At 40.7% G+C, this 14,062-nt stretch overlaps 1 long non-coding RNA gene across 1 annotated transcript in view; it reads right to left on the bottom strand.

The window, feature by feature from the left end:
- LOC308328709 overlaps window positions 1–14,062 on the bottom strand; it is a 259,110-nt gene that overhangs the window by 81,068 nt on the left and 163,980 nt on the right. The window lies entirely within an intron of this gene.

The raw sequence follows: 14,062 nt of genomic DNA, 5'->3' as shown, positions 1-14,062 counted from the left end.
TATGTGATGTGACGTGAAAGCTTTACCCGTAAATTATGTTAAACGATAAATAAATCACATGCCTACACAGACATCACATAGCGGCATGTGATGTAGAGTGGCATTATACACAAATGATGTGAAACGATACACGGTGCGAATGACAACCTACGGTAGCCTACGGTAGCATGTAGCCCACTTACACAAGCAGCAGGAATCAAAAGGTTCATTACCAACCTCCACTGCTAACAGCACCCAGCAGCGGCAACAGCATAGAGTTTGTACCTTCAATACAGACGTCGCCTTGTCAGCTTCACGTTCTGAAATGACAGGGAAAATAGGAAACATTAGTTGTCAACCTACATGATGACATTTTGGAAGTCATAACAGTCACTGACAGGGCTGTGTCACAATTTTTTTTACTGCATTAACAACAGTCACTGACAGGGCTACATGTGTCACCAATATTTTACTTTAATCACAAAAGTGTGATTAAAGCAGCTATAAGCAATAATGTCAATTATAATGATTTTTATTTCATTCAGACAGCCAGCAATGAGTAAAACACTACCACAAATTATTTAGTCTCTGACTGCAAATTATGGCCCCTAGATGTGTCACAAAGATGTTCCTAGAAGCTTTGTCATTGGTCGAAGAAAAATAAAACCCGGTCGAAATGACTAACCAATCAGGAAGTAGACCGGCAAATTGACCAATGACAAATCTAGGAAAATCTTTGAATGCAAATTGTGGCTCCTAGATGTGTCAGAGACAAAATTGTGTTTTAGTTTTACCCATTGCTGTCTGAATACCAAAAAATAAAATTACATTTGACATGTTGCTTATAGCAGCTTTAACGATTCAACCCATTAAAGGGAGACTTCACCCCTTTTGCAAACAGAGCTTATTTTAATTATGTTTGGGAGACAAGAAACACTTTCCTGGGTTTTTTATGTGGGCAATAGTTGTTTTTACAAAAGTGTCCATGGGCTCCATGACATGTCATGGACACCGGGCTCACTTCCTTCCTGGACTACATGTTGTCTCAGTAAGACAGCCCTCACCCTATCCACAAGGATCAGTGCATGTATGTATGGGAATTGTAGTCTGGGTAGGAAGTGTCCATGACATCATGGACACTTTGAAATACTAAAGACGCATTAAAAACCTCAGTAAAGTGTTTATCTCCCAAAAATAATTAAAATAAGATTTGACACAGCCCTAGTTTCTACTACAGCCACATGCAATCCCGGTACGTACCATGGGGGGGCTTCCGTCGCTCGGTTGAAGATAGCCGGTATTAATAGAGCCGCGAAGGTTGTATGGCACAATACGTCCCGATCGTCACCGTTCGCCTCGTAATCTCAGGAAGAGCGTTCGTTGACACCGTTAGAAGTTTCAGCTCAACCGAGTAGACACTCTATCACCAATACCAGCCATCTCCTGATGACCCCATCCAAGGTCACACATGACACCAAGGTCACATGATTAACCTGTAAGACACATAAAAAAAAAACATTAGACTCTTTATCCAGATTTCATACATTGTAAAATTAATATAATAAAGGGATATTTCACTTTATCCTCTACTGAGGCCTTTTGAAAATAACAGATCTAAAAGCTCACAATGTGTCACATCACAATGCATTGTGAGCTTGTAGATCAGCCAAATGGCCAAAATATGGCTGTAGTGGTAAATGAACAATGTAGGCTAGTACGTTTGGTAATAATACAAATCTACAAAGTAACTAGTAGTTAAACATTTCTACACTACACTTGAGTAAAGGTATAATGATTTAATTTCCACCACTGTTGGGAACCATGGTTTGTTTGTTTGCGATTGTTCCTTCTCTAAGGCCTCGATCATCAATGCTTTTCACATGGTTTGAGCAAACATTTGTTTGATGGCTGTGCCTGTCCCCCTCCCCTCCAGCAAACAAATGTTTGGTCAAACCGTGTGACTTCCATTGGAAAAGCATTGAGGCGGCCATTAAAAACAGACGAGACAAATGTTTCACACAAACGTATGTTCTGTGCTCTGCCTGTGTTTGATGGCCACTTCAATGCTTTGCCAATGGGAGGCACATGGTTTGACCAAACATTTGTGTTTCATGGAGGGGAGGGGGACAGAACACTACTATCAAACACAAATGTTTGGTCAAACCATGTGCCTCCCATTGGAAATGCATTGGGGCGGCCATTAAACACAGACAAGACAAATGTTTTTTTTTGTGAGATAGAGGCCCAATGCCTCATTCACACAACACATGTTCTGTGCTCTGCATGTGTTTGATGGCCACCTCAATGCCTTTCCAATGGGAGGCACATGGTTTGACCAAACATTTGTGTTTGATGGAGGGGGGCAAAGAAACACAAGTGTTTGGACAAACCATGTGCCTCCCATTGGAAAAGCATTTTGGCCATCAAACACAGGCAGGGCAAAAGAACATGTGTTGTTTGTATGAAAAAGGACAAACATTCCTGACATTGTTGTCCATTTAGTGTCACAATAAACAGTCCAATAAATCCTCTAATGTCTATACAACAGTGTTCAATCCTCTAATGTTTATACAACAGTGTTCAAGGATAAAACCATGTTTCTCAAACAAACTCTCCTTACCTTAGAACAAACAGCATGGCTCCCTGCAGACAGCATGCAGCCTGGCTCAGTGGCTCCCAAACCAAACTGCATGCTGGGAAACAACATGGCCGCTCCTATTTAAATCCAAAGCCACGCCCACTGGATCCGGTCACCTGTTCAACTAGTCCGTCCGTCATTGGTCCGTTGGTCAGAGTGATAAGTGATTGGGTCATCCACTGTTGATCATCACAGCTGTGTGCACCACACACACACACACACACACACACACACACACACACACACACACACAGGTAGTCTATTAATAGTTGTGGAGAGGGATGTAGATGATGTAGAGATATAAGTAATTTAATTAACATTATCCTATGGAATATGCAATGAAATGTTGGTATAGCGAAGAGGGATAAGGTAACTGATATACTTCCAGTAATAAAACAATCTAATGGCCCATAATAGCCTTATATGTAACCTGGCAAATAGGGCACAGGACACAGACATATATTGGGGTTCTTTATTTCCCAAGAAGTTGGTGTTGGTGTATCTTATTTGTGTAAAGAATGCCACCGTTTAGCAAATATGGCATGCAAGCCTGTAACAAAAAATAAACCTAAACTAAATACGGTAGTGGCTCTATCACAAACAGTGTGAACTGTGAGGAACGGCCAACTCACACACACACTGGTCCCCCAAGCTTCACCCCTTTCCAAGACAGTACAAAGACACAGAAACTCAACCAAGTTGAGTTACTAGTAGTTACCAGTTCAGCTTTCACCTCTTGTTTACAATCATGAAGATCTTCTCAAAGAAACCCCACAAACACAGGTTGCATCTTATTATTCAAGACGTTTTTAAGTGTAACCCTTGACCCCCAGAACATGGCACTCCTAAAGTGACAGTGCCACCTGGTGGATTTACATAGAACTACAGGCATATATGCCACTGGGCTACATATAGATCAATCTGTAGCAGCTGGACAGGGCCGGCTGATCCAAGATACAATATGAGTATATATGACAGACCATATTTACAGACTCAATAAAAACAATCATACTGTATGTCCATATATCTAGTGATAGATGAAAAATAACCCAAAAATTGTGAAGATGTGTCGCAAATCTTGGAATATAATTATATTCTTTCAGAGCGAACGTTTTCAACTCAAATCTTTTCAGATGGGGGTCGGCGGCCAAATACAGAAAACTCTGGGGCTCCTTGACATGAAATAGTTTGAGAACCACTTATTATAGAAACATGGGGTTTTTCAGAAAACTCTCATGACTTAGAAGACATTTGTAGAATCGTCCTCAGGTCTAAATGGTATAAACTACCTATAGAACTATAGAGGAATGCTCTCAGAAATACTGTAAATACTTTAGAGAAAATGCTTTCAGCCATTCGGAAAATTAAGCTCCGAACCAGTTAATTCACTCCCCAACATGTTCAATTGATTTTGCACATCAACTTCAAAGGGACAGAAACCAGCCTCGTTGGGGCATCGCGAGGAAGGCAGCGGCGTCTCTCGGCTGGTTGGCTCTGCAGACCTGATCACATTCCAACCTCCTGAGTTCCGGAATCCCTGGAACCAAAACATTGTATTCATTAAATATGGCATGCAAAGTAAAAAAAATATTAAAATCATTTTTTTTACCCATTCTGGGTGGGAACCCCTTTTGGTGTTTTAAACATTATTATGTTATAATTTACCTTTAGAAAATTAACAGATCTACAAGCTCATAGCGCGCCACCGAGTGGCACGCTATGAACTTGTAGTAGGTCTGCTATTTTTGAAAATCGTGAAAATGTGCCTGAAACATGTTCCTGGAACAACGTTTTCAGATGGGGGGTCGGTGGCCAAACACAGATAATCTTTGGGGTCCTTGACGTGAAATATTGAGCACCACTGATACAGAAACATAGGTAGGCCTATTTCAGAAAAAGGGTTAACCCATTCTGACCGGGCACCCATTTTGGTGTTGGCATCATGTTATGCTTTAGCTATTGAAAAATAGCAGATCTACAAGCTCATATCGCGCCACCGAGTGGCGCGATACGAGCTTGTAGGTCTGCTATTTTTGAAAAATTCGAAGAACGACTGACATTTTTAGAATCTGATCTCAGGTCAGAATGGGTTCATCAGACCAGTGTGTGTCCAGTGGAAACCTCGTATGAATCTGATCTCAGGTCAGAAAGGGTTAATACACTGTACCCCTCTACTGTACCCCTCTACTGTACCCCTCTAGCATCTGCACTGATGACAAATGTGCTACATTATTTGCCTTAGGTTGTACTTACAGTAGCATGGTAGCAGACACTGTCTTTACAATTTAAGAATTAGCATTCTCTCTCTGGTTCCTCTTTATGTCACTTTGGTAGACATTCACCAGCACACACACACACACACACACACACACACATCTCGTAGCCTCTTTGCTTATAAGGGCATATTGTTTTGTCAGTTGCAATGACTGATTGCATTGCATTTTTTGAGCGCTGTTATTCAAATGTAACAGTGAACAGAGGGGTTTAGGCTATAGGGTGTTGTTCACTTTACTAGAACCCCCCTTTCCAAAATATATATTACTTACAGTTGTTTCACTTAAATGCAGAGAGAGAGAGAGAGAGAGAGAGAGAGAGAGAGAGAGTTCCATGTAGAACAAAGTGGGTTAAAATGGCCTGGATGCCTTTACAGTATCAGGAGAACACGATATATTTTCCAACTATCCCTAAAATCAGTTTTTTGACACCTCGTTAAAACGCTTTAGGCTACATGCATTCTTCACTCTGTAAGCGGTCTACACTAACCTGTACGCATTTCACATCAATTGCTCATGTTTGGGATTTTATTTACCATTTATGAAACGTGAAATGTCAAAATACTACTGTATGAAAGAAGATGTGGAGCAGGTCATTATTATTATATATTCTTTTAAGATTTACAGTATTTTGGGCTTTTTATGCCTTTATAGTCAGGGAATATATTATCAGTATTACCAGTCAAATCTTGGAATACATTTCTTACCAAGAACTTTCTTCACCAATGTGTTTGTAAAGGTGTCTACTAACATATCCCACATTGGTTTATATTCAACCACCCTAGGGGAATTTTTGACAGCTGCTGAAAGTTGGGGTACCATCTACAACCAATATAAGGCAAAATGTTCTAAATTTCATTAAGTATTAAATAGCATGTGACGTGTCAAGCTAGGTGGTTTTCATCATTCTGAATCCATTCCAAGCATTTGTTTTGCACGGAAAACACTCCGTGGGCTAAAAAACAGCCATAGACACTTGCCCAAATGTGCTCAAATGTGCTGACCTCATTTGTGATGACGTCTATGGCCTTTTTCGTGCAAGTGGAATGCTTGGAATGGATTCAGAATCACCTTTACAAACACATTGGTGAAGAAAAGTCTTGGTAAGAAATGTATTCCCAGGTTTTATTAATATCCCCCGACTATTAATAGAGGGTAGCTTTCGGATATAGTGACTGAGCGCACTGTGCAACTGGGCAGTTAAAAATGGCGAGGGGGCACACATCATTTTTATAGAGTAAAACAATATGTACATAAAACCTAAACTGAGGGGGCAGCATTTGCAACTGAGGGTGCCAGGCCCCCTCTGGGGGGGGGGGGGGGGGCAGTCACGGGAGGGGAAAGGAACTGGTTGGAATAACGTGTTCCTCCCACGCGCTATGTCCAACCAGGGAAACCCCTGTCAGGTGTAAAGGAGCAACTTGGACACTCAGGCATGAAGGAAGCATGAGTTCAAGTCCGTTGCTCTCCCCTTGTCCCCCATATATGGGGACTAGGTTGGCGGAGGGTGTGTAGAGCCCAGGATCACATTAGATGATTGACACAGGGGTGAAAAATGGGTTACAAAAGTTTACAAATTAAAGAAGAAGGAGAAGAAGAAGAAAGTTTTGACTGTTCTCAATTTCACTTTGTTTTAATGAGTTACTGTACATTCACACATACATTCAAAGCCCATTTCTACTGTAAGTATTAACACTTCGTTATTTCTTCCAGGTAATCATTACTTAAGATAAGTAAGTATGGGCATGTTAACTGTCTTAAGGTTGTTTTGATATAGAATGGCCTAATAGTGACTACATGCTGCTCCCTAGTGGACAGAGTGCAAACTACTCTTGGTGGTTACATTAATAGCATTTTCTTGAGAGGATTTCAGTAGTATTGTGGCACTGGCAGCCATGCACAACCATGTCTAACAAAGTAAAATACACAAACCAAGTTTGTACAACTGTACAAAAATAGATCGGGGTATCTGAACTCCACTTTTTAAACTCGAACATTAACAGGTGATATGCACACACGCATTGTCAATAACTGCAAATAAGCGTAATGGTGAATATTCTTTAACCTCATTATAGTAAAAAGCCTATTTTGTTCTGCGAAAAATAAAAGCATACTAGTTGAATTCAGGGGGGGGGGGGGTTCAGATCGGTGACATCATCATCATACCGGGAAGTTATGCAGGAACACCTGAGTGGCAAAAAAAAATAAAAAACGACTTCCTGGCCTCGACAGCCCATACGTCCACACAGACAATCTGATTGGATTAACCCATTCTGACCTGAGATCAGATTCATACGAGGTTTCCACTGGACACACACTGGTCTGATTAACCCATTCTGACCTGAGATCAGATTCTAAAAATGTCAGTCGTTCTTCGATAAAAAAAAAATAGCAGACCTACAAGCTCGTAGCGCACCGCTTGTAGATCTGCTATTTTTCAATAGCTAAAGCATAACATGATGCTGACACCAAAATGGGTTCCCGTTCAGAATGGGTTAAACAACGTTAGACTAACTTTGACACTCAATTCATGCATGAGCATAAATATCTCTATAGGATCCACAGTCTGTTTTCTCTCTGATGCCAATATAGGATAGTCTCAGGACAACGCAAAAGAGCAATCAAAAACATGAACAGCTAGATGTACTGGCTGCTGTTTTACAGGCCGTCGGTGAAGACTATAGGGCTGTATTTTGCGTGTCTTAAGTACCAGGTCTTATTCCCTAACCTGAGTGAACTGAAGACCTGGAGGCGTGATCAATGCCATTTGGCTATTCTGAGTGGCTATTCAGTAAGCCCTCCAACACCATGGACTATAGCCTTTCACTTTTCCGCGATTTTCACCTTTTCTTTTTCAAATCCTCCGAAATCGTAAAAAACGACATACTATTGTATGCCCTCCGAAACCAGCCTTTCGCTTTTTCTGTGATTTTCACCTTTTAAAAAAAAATCCTCAACAATGATGAAGAATCGCGCACTATAGCGCGCCGCTCAATGACCTCTGAGACCATGCACCAATGAACCATGAAATACAACACATTGAGCGGGGCACTGCAGGGAGTTGAACCCTGTTCCGGTAAACCAGAGGTACGACACCAGTGCCTTCGTTTTTGTGTTACAGTTCCTTTCGTGTAAAGTAATATATAAAGAAGAGAAACACAAAAGCACAAAAATAACATTTTTTAATTACCGGTATTTGCTTTGATTCTTTTGCCGACCTCCCACATTTCATTCGATGATTAACAAAAAACAGTGTTGGATCTGTAAGGATCCCATATGGTTACACGTGCGTGTGTGTGTGTGTGTGTGTGTGTGTGTGTGCATTCCAGCTGAATCAAGTTCCCTCAAGGAACTGATGGAACAATTTTCTAAATATGGATGAAGCCAAATTTCTTTTTATATATATATATATATATATATATATTATAATTTCTTTCAAAAAGGCGTCCAAAGGAGTCATCTGGCATTGAGACAGTTAACCCACACCCTCTCCTGTAATATTGCTTAGAGGTAATTAAACTATGGTGACACGGCACTCCATTAATCACTCATCATGTTTATCTGTCTTTGTCTCAAGTGTTCCAGTAATCCATCAGCATTTTATCCTTGATGTTTCCGTGAGAAGTATTCGCATCAAATCAAGTTTAGCCTGTAGGCCAGGGGGTGTGTGTGTGACGTGTGTGTGTGTGTGTGTGTGTGTGTGTGTGTGTGTGTGTGTGTGTGTGTGTGTGTGTTGTTAAAGAAATCTTTCGGTGAGCACTTATAACACAGTTAAACAAAATAATGAGACAGACACAATTCAGAGTTTCAGAGTATTGGAATAAAATGTATTCGAATACGGAGACAGTAGTGAAGCGTTACAATGGAACACCGTACTGACTCAACACATCTGAGTCAGGCTTCAGCTTAAATACATTATTACCCCCCCCCCCCCAGGGGTAGGTGGGTCTGGGTCTTAACACATGACATCAGAAGACCCCTCCAGACCACACAAGTCACAGAAAACAGCTTCTCATGGTTTGGTTTATGATGTCCTTAAATGTACAACTTAGGTATTCCACATTTCCTTGTGTGTGCGTGACGTCACAATCATTTTAACCAGTGACCACTGTGTCCATTTAATGTGCTGGCCATTAAAACACAACAGATCTACAAGCCCTGTGTCCATTTAATGTGTTGGCCATTAAAACACATCAGATCTACAAGCTCTGTGTCCATTTAATGTATTGGCCATTCAAACACAACAGATCTACAAGCTCTGTGTCCATTTAATGCGCTGGCCATTCAAACACAGCAGATCTACAAGCTCTGTGTCCATTTAATGCGCTGGCCATTCAAACACAGCAGATCTACAAGCTCTCTGTCCATTTAATGTGTTGGCCATTCAAACACATCAGATCTACAAGCTCTGTGTCCATTTAATGTGTTGGCCATTCAAACACATCAGATCTACAAGCTCTGTGTCCATTTAATGTGTTGGCCATTCAAACACAACAGATCTACAAGCTCTGTGTCCATTTAATGTGTTGGCCATTCAAACACATCAGATCTACAAGCTCTGTGTCCATTTAATGCGCTGGCCATTCAAACACAACAGATCTACAAGCTCTGTGTCCATTTAATGCGTTGGCCATTCAAACACAACAGATCTACAAGCTCAGTGTGTCATGTCGTGCCACGCTGCAAGCTTTACATATGATATTTTTGAACATTTTTGAAAAATGTCCCTAAACATAAACATGTCCCTACACATAAAATGTCCCTTCACATAAACATGTCCCTTCACATAAAATGTCCCTTCACATAAACATGTCCCTTCACATAAACATGTCCCTTCACATAAAATGTCCCTTCACATAAACATGTCCCTTCACATAAAATGTCCCTTCACATAAACATGTCCCTTCACATAAACATGTCCCTACACATAAAATTTCCCTTCACATAAAATGTCCCTTCACATAAAATGTCCCTTCACATAAACATGTCCCTTCACATAAACATGTCCCTTCACATAAACATGTCCCTTCACATAAACATGTCCCTTCACATAAACATGTCCCTTCACATAAACATGTCTTTTCACATAAAATGTCCCTTCACATAAACATGTCCCTTCACATAAACATGTCCCTTCACATAAACATGTCCCTTCACATAAAATGTCCCTTCACATAAAATGTCCCTTCACATAAACATGTCCCTTCACATAAACATGTCCCTTCACATAAACATGTCCCTTCACATAAAATGTCCCTTCACATAACCTTCACATAAAATGTCCCTTCACATAAAATGTCCCTTCACATAAAATGTCCCTACACATAAACATGTCCCTTCACATAAACATGTCCCTTCACATAAAATGTCCCTTCACATAAAATGTCCCTTCACATAAAAATGTCCCTTCACATAAAATGTCCCTTCACATAAAACATAAACATGTCCCTTCACATAAACATGTCCCTTCACATAAACATGTCCCTTCACATAAACATGTCCCTTCACATAAACATGTCCCTTCACATAAACATGTCCCTTCACATAAAAATGTCCCTTCACATAAAATGTCCCTTCACATAAACATGTCCCTTCACATAAAATGTCCCTTCACATAAACATGTCCCTTCACATAAACATGTCCCTTCACATAAAATGTCCCTTCACATAAACATGGCCCTTCACATAAAATGTCCCTTCACATAAACATGTCCCTTCACATAAACATGTCCCTTCACATAAAAATGTCCCTTCACATAAACATGTCCCTTCACATAAACATGTCCCTTCACATAAAAATGTCCCTTCACATAAACATGTCCCTTCACATAAAAATGTCCCTTCACATAAACATGTCCCTTCACATAAACATGTCCCTTCACATAAACATGTCCCTTCACATAAAAATGTCCCTTCACATAAACATGTCCCTTCACATAAACATGTCCCTTCACATAAACATGTCCCTTCACATAAACATGTCCCTACACATAAAATGTCCCTTCACATAACCTTCACATAAAATGTCCCTTCACATAACCTTCACATAAAATGTCCCTTCACATAAAATGTCCCTTCACATAAACATGTCCCTTCACATAAACATGTCCCTACACATAAAATGTCCCTTCACATAAACATGTCCCTTCACATAAACATGTCCCTTCACATAAAATGCCCCTTCACATAAAATGTCCCTTCACATAAAATGTCCCTTCACATAAAAATGTCCCTTCACATAAAATGTCCCTTCACATAAACATGTCCCTTCACATAAAATGTCCCTTCACATAAACATGTCCCTTCACATAAACATGTCCCTTCACATAAACATGTCCCTTCACATAAACATGTCCCTTCACATAAACATGTCCCTTCACATAAACATGTCCCTTCACATAAACATGTCCCTACACATAAACATGTCCCTTCACATAAACATGTCCCTTCACATAAACATGTCCCTTCACATAAACATGTCCCTTCACATAAACATGTCCCTACACATAAACATGTCCCTTCACATAAACATGTCCCTTCACATAAACATGTCCCTTCACATAAACATGTCCCTTCACATAAACATGTCCCTTCACATAAACATGTCCCTTCACATAAACATGTCCCTTCACATAAAATGTCCCTTCACATAAAATGTCCCTTCACATAAACACATAAACACATAAACGCGGCCAAATACACATCAATGTGGGGGTCCTTGACATGAATATGTTTGAGAAGCACTGCTAATAGTCCACAGCACATATTTAAGGTGTTTTTATTTTAACGTTTTAAGGCATATTTGTCTTATTATAGCCAGGGACCCTTTTAACTCAATGTCTGCCAAGGACTTAATTAACTGCTTTTTTATCAAGAGTGGTTGTGTGGTGTCTCTCTCTCTCCCTCTCTCTCGTGATCACCGTCACACACCGTTCACAGAGCCAGAAGATTCCGCTGAGACTGTTGTTGATGGAACATACTGTATTACTGTAATTACGTGCTGCAGTGGATTCATCCATATAAATGTACAGCTTATTAGTTGCAAAAGGTAGCACAGTACAGTATAACATGCTGTACACAGAAACACGCGATGCACACGCAAGCAGCCACGTGTCATGAGAGAATGGCAACAACGTGCAGCACACGGAGGTTACATTCCTTTGACGTGAGACTTTCAGAGGTCTTTTAGCTCCAGTGTGTCGCCTCCCATTTCCATTCAATCTCCCTCACTGGTCGTCGTTGGTTGAGGGAGAGTTTCAAAGTGTCCAATAATGACAACAACAACTAGCCTAATAACACTCCACGATCATAAACCATGGCAACCCTCCATCCAAAGCCTAGGACCTCCTACAACCTAAAAGTTAGCTCACCTCTGATCACAGTGACAGGTGCCTCTTATTAAACTATGGTGACACTTAAACTCCTCCATTAATCACTCATGTTTATCTGTCTTTGTCTCAAGTGTTCCAGTAAAAAGTAACCCATCTGCATTTTATCCTCGATGTTTTCGTGAGAAGTATTCGCATCAAATCAAGTGTAGCCTGTAGTGTGAATGTGTGTGTGTGTGTGTGTGTGTGTGTCCTCCCCATTATCACGGTACATCTGCATGCCTTGGACTTTCTCATCAACAGAGCATACCTGATCAGTTTACAGCCACAAGCTACCTTGCCAAACCAAACAAGTGGTTTGCTGGTAGAATGTGTTTTGATGAAAGTGTTCATCAGAGCTGTGATGCCTATACTCTAAAGCTGTCGTATGCATGGAATGGAATTTGGAATGCAACACATATTTATGATTGACGAATGAGGAATGTGGATTATTTGGTTCTCTCTCTCTCTCTGAGAGCTGTGGAGGTGTGTGTGTGTGTGTGTGTGTGTGTGTGTGTGTGTGTGTGTGTGTGTGTGTGTGTGTGTGTGTGTGTGTGTGTGGGGGGGGGGGGGGTCATACTGATGTCATTCAGTTCACCTCTCCACTCTCCCATATTGTTGAACACTTAATGCAAGTAGAAGCAGTCAGTCAGTCACACACTACATAATGCTACCAAATGAAGCACCGTCAGTGCTGCAGTGTAGTGGTGAGAAGGTGAGAAATGTGTGATATATTTTGTTATATGTAGCCGTTAATACTTTATGAAAGGAGAAAGCTTGCCAAGAGCGTCAGTTTGATAATAACCGGCCCTGAACAACAGATTCATGGAGTGTATATATATATATATATATGTGGTGTGGTCAGACAGTGACAGTATTATTAAAGTCAACAGCATGCGACGGACCTGCAGTGAAAACAACAGAATGCATGTTATCTGTTCAGAAAGGCTAACATGACCTCCTGACCTCCCGTTAGTCTGTCGTCCCACTAGTAAAGTACCATGAAGGCTGTCTACAGTCCCACTAGTAAAGTACCATGAAGGCTGTCTACAGTCCCACTAGTAAAGTACCATGAAGGCTGTCTACAGTCCCACTAGTAAAGTACCATGAAGGCTGTCTGTCGTCCCACTAGTAAAGTACCATGAAGGCTGTCTACAGTCCCACTAGTAAAGTACCATGAAGGCTGTCTACAGTCCCACTAGTAAAGTACCATGAAGGCTGTCTACAGTCCCACTAGTAAAGTACCATGAAGGCTGTCTACAGTCCCACTAGTAAAGTACCATGAAGGCTGTCTACAGTCCCACTAGTAAAGTACCATGAAGGCTGTCTACAGTCCCACTAGTAAAGTACCATGAAGGCTGTCTACAGTCCCACTAGTAAAGTACCATGAAGGCTGTCTACAGTGTCTTCGGAAAGTATTCACACCCCTTCACTTTTACCACATTTTGTTTTGTTACAGCCTCATTTCAAAATGGATTAAATTCGTTTTTTTCCTCATCAATCTACACACAATACCCCATAATGATGAAGTGAAAAAGGTTTTTTCAAATATTCTGTTAATTTATAAAAAATAAGAAACTGGAAATGTACATAAGTATTCACACTCTTGACTTAGTACTTAGTAAGTTGAGGCACCTTTGGCAGCAATTACAGCCTTAATACTTTTTGGGAATGATCCTACAAGCTTGGCAACACTTGAATTTGGGGTATTTTCCCCCTTCTTCTCTGCAGATCCTCTCAATCTCTGTCAGGTTAGACGGGGAGCGTCGCTGCACAGCTATTTTCAGGTCCTTCCAGAGATGCTC

Source organism: Protomyctophum bolini, assembly GCF_963924005.1.
Source record: "Protomyctophum bolini genome assembly, chromosome: 14".
NCBI classification, from domain to species: Eukaryota; Metazoa; Chordata; class Actinopteri; order Myctophiformes; family Myctophidae; genus Protomyctophum; species Protomyctophum bolini.
Note: the sequence above shows the minus strand (reverse complement) of the source record. Positions and strands in the feature narration are given on the sequence as shown.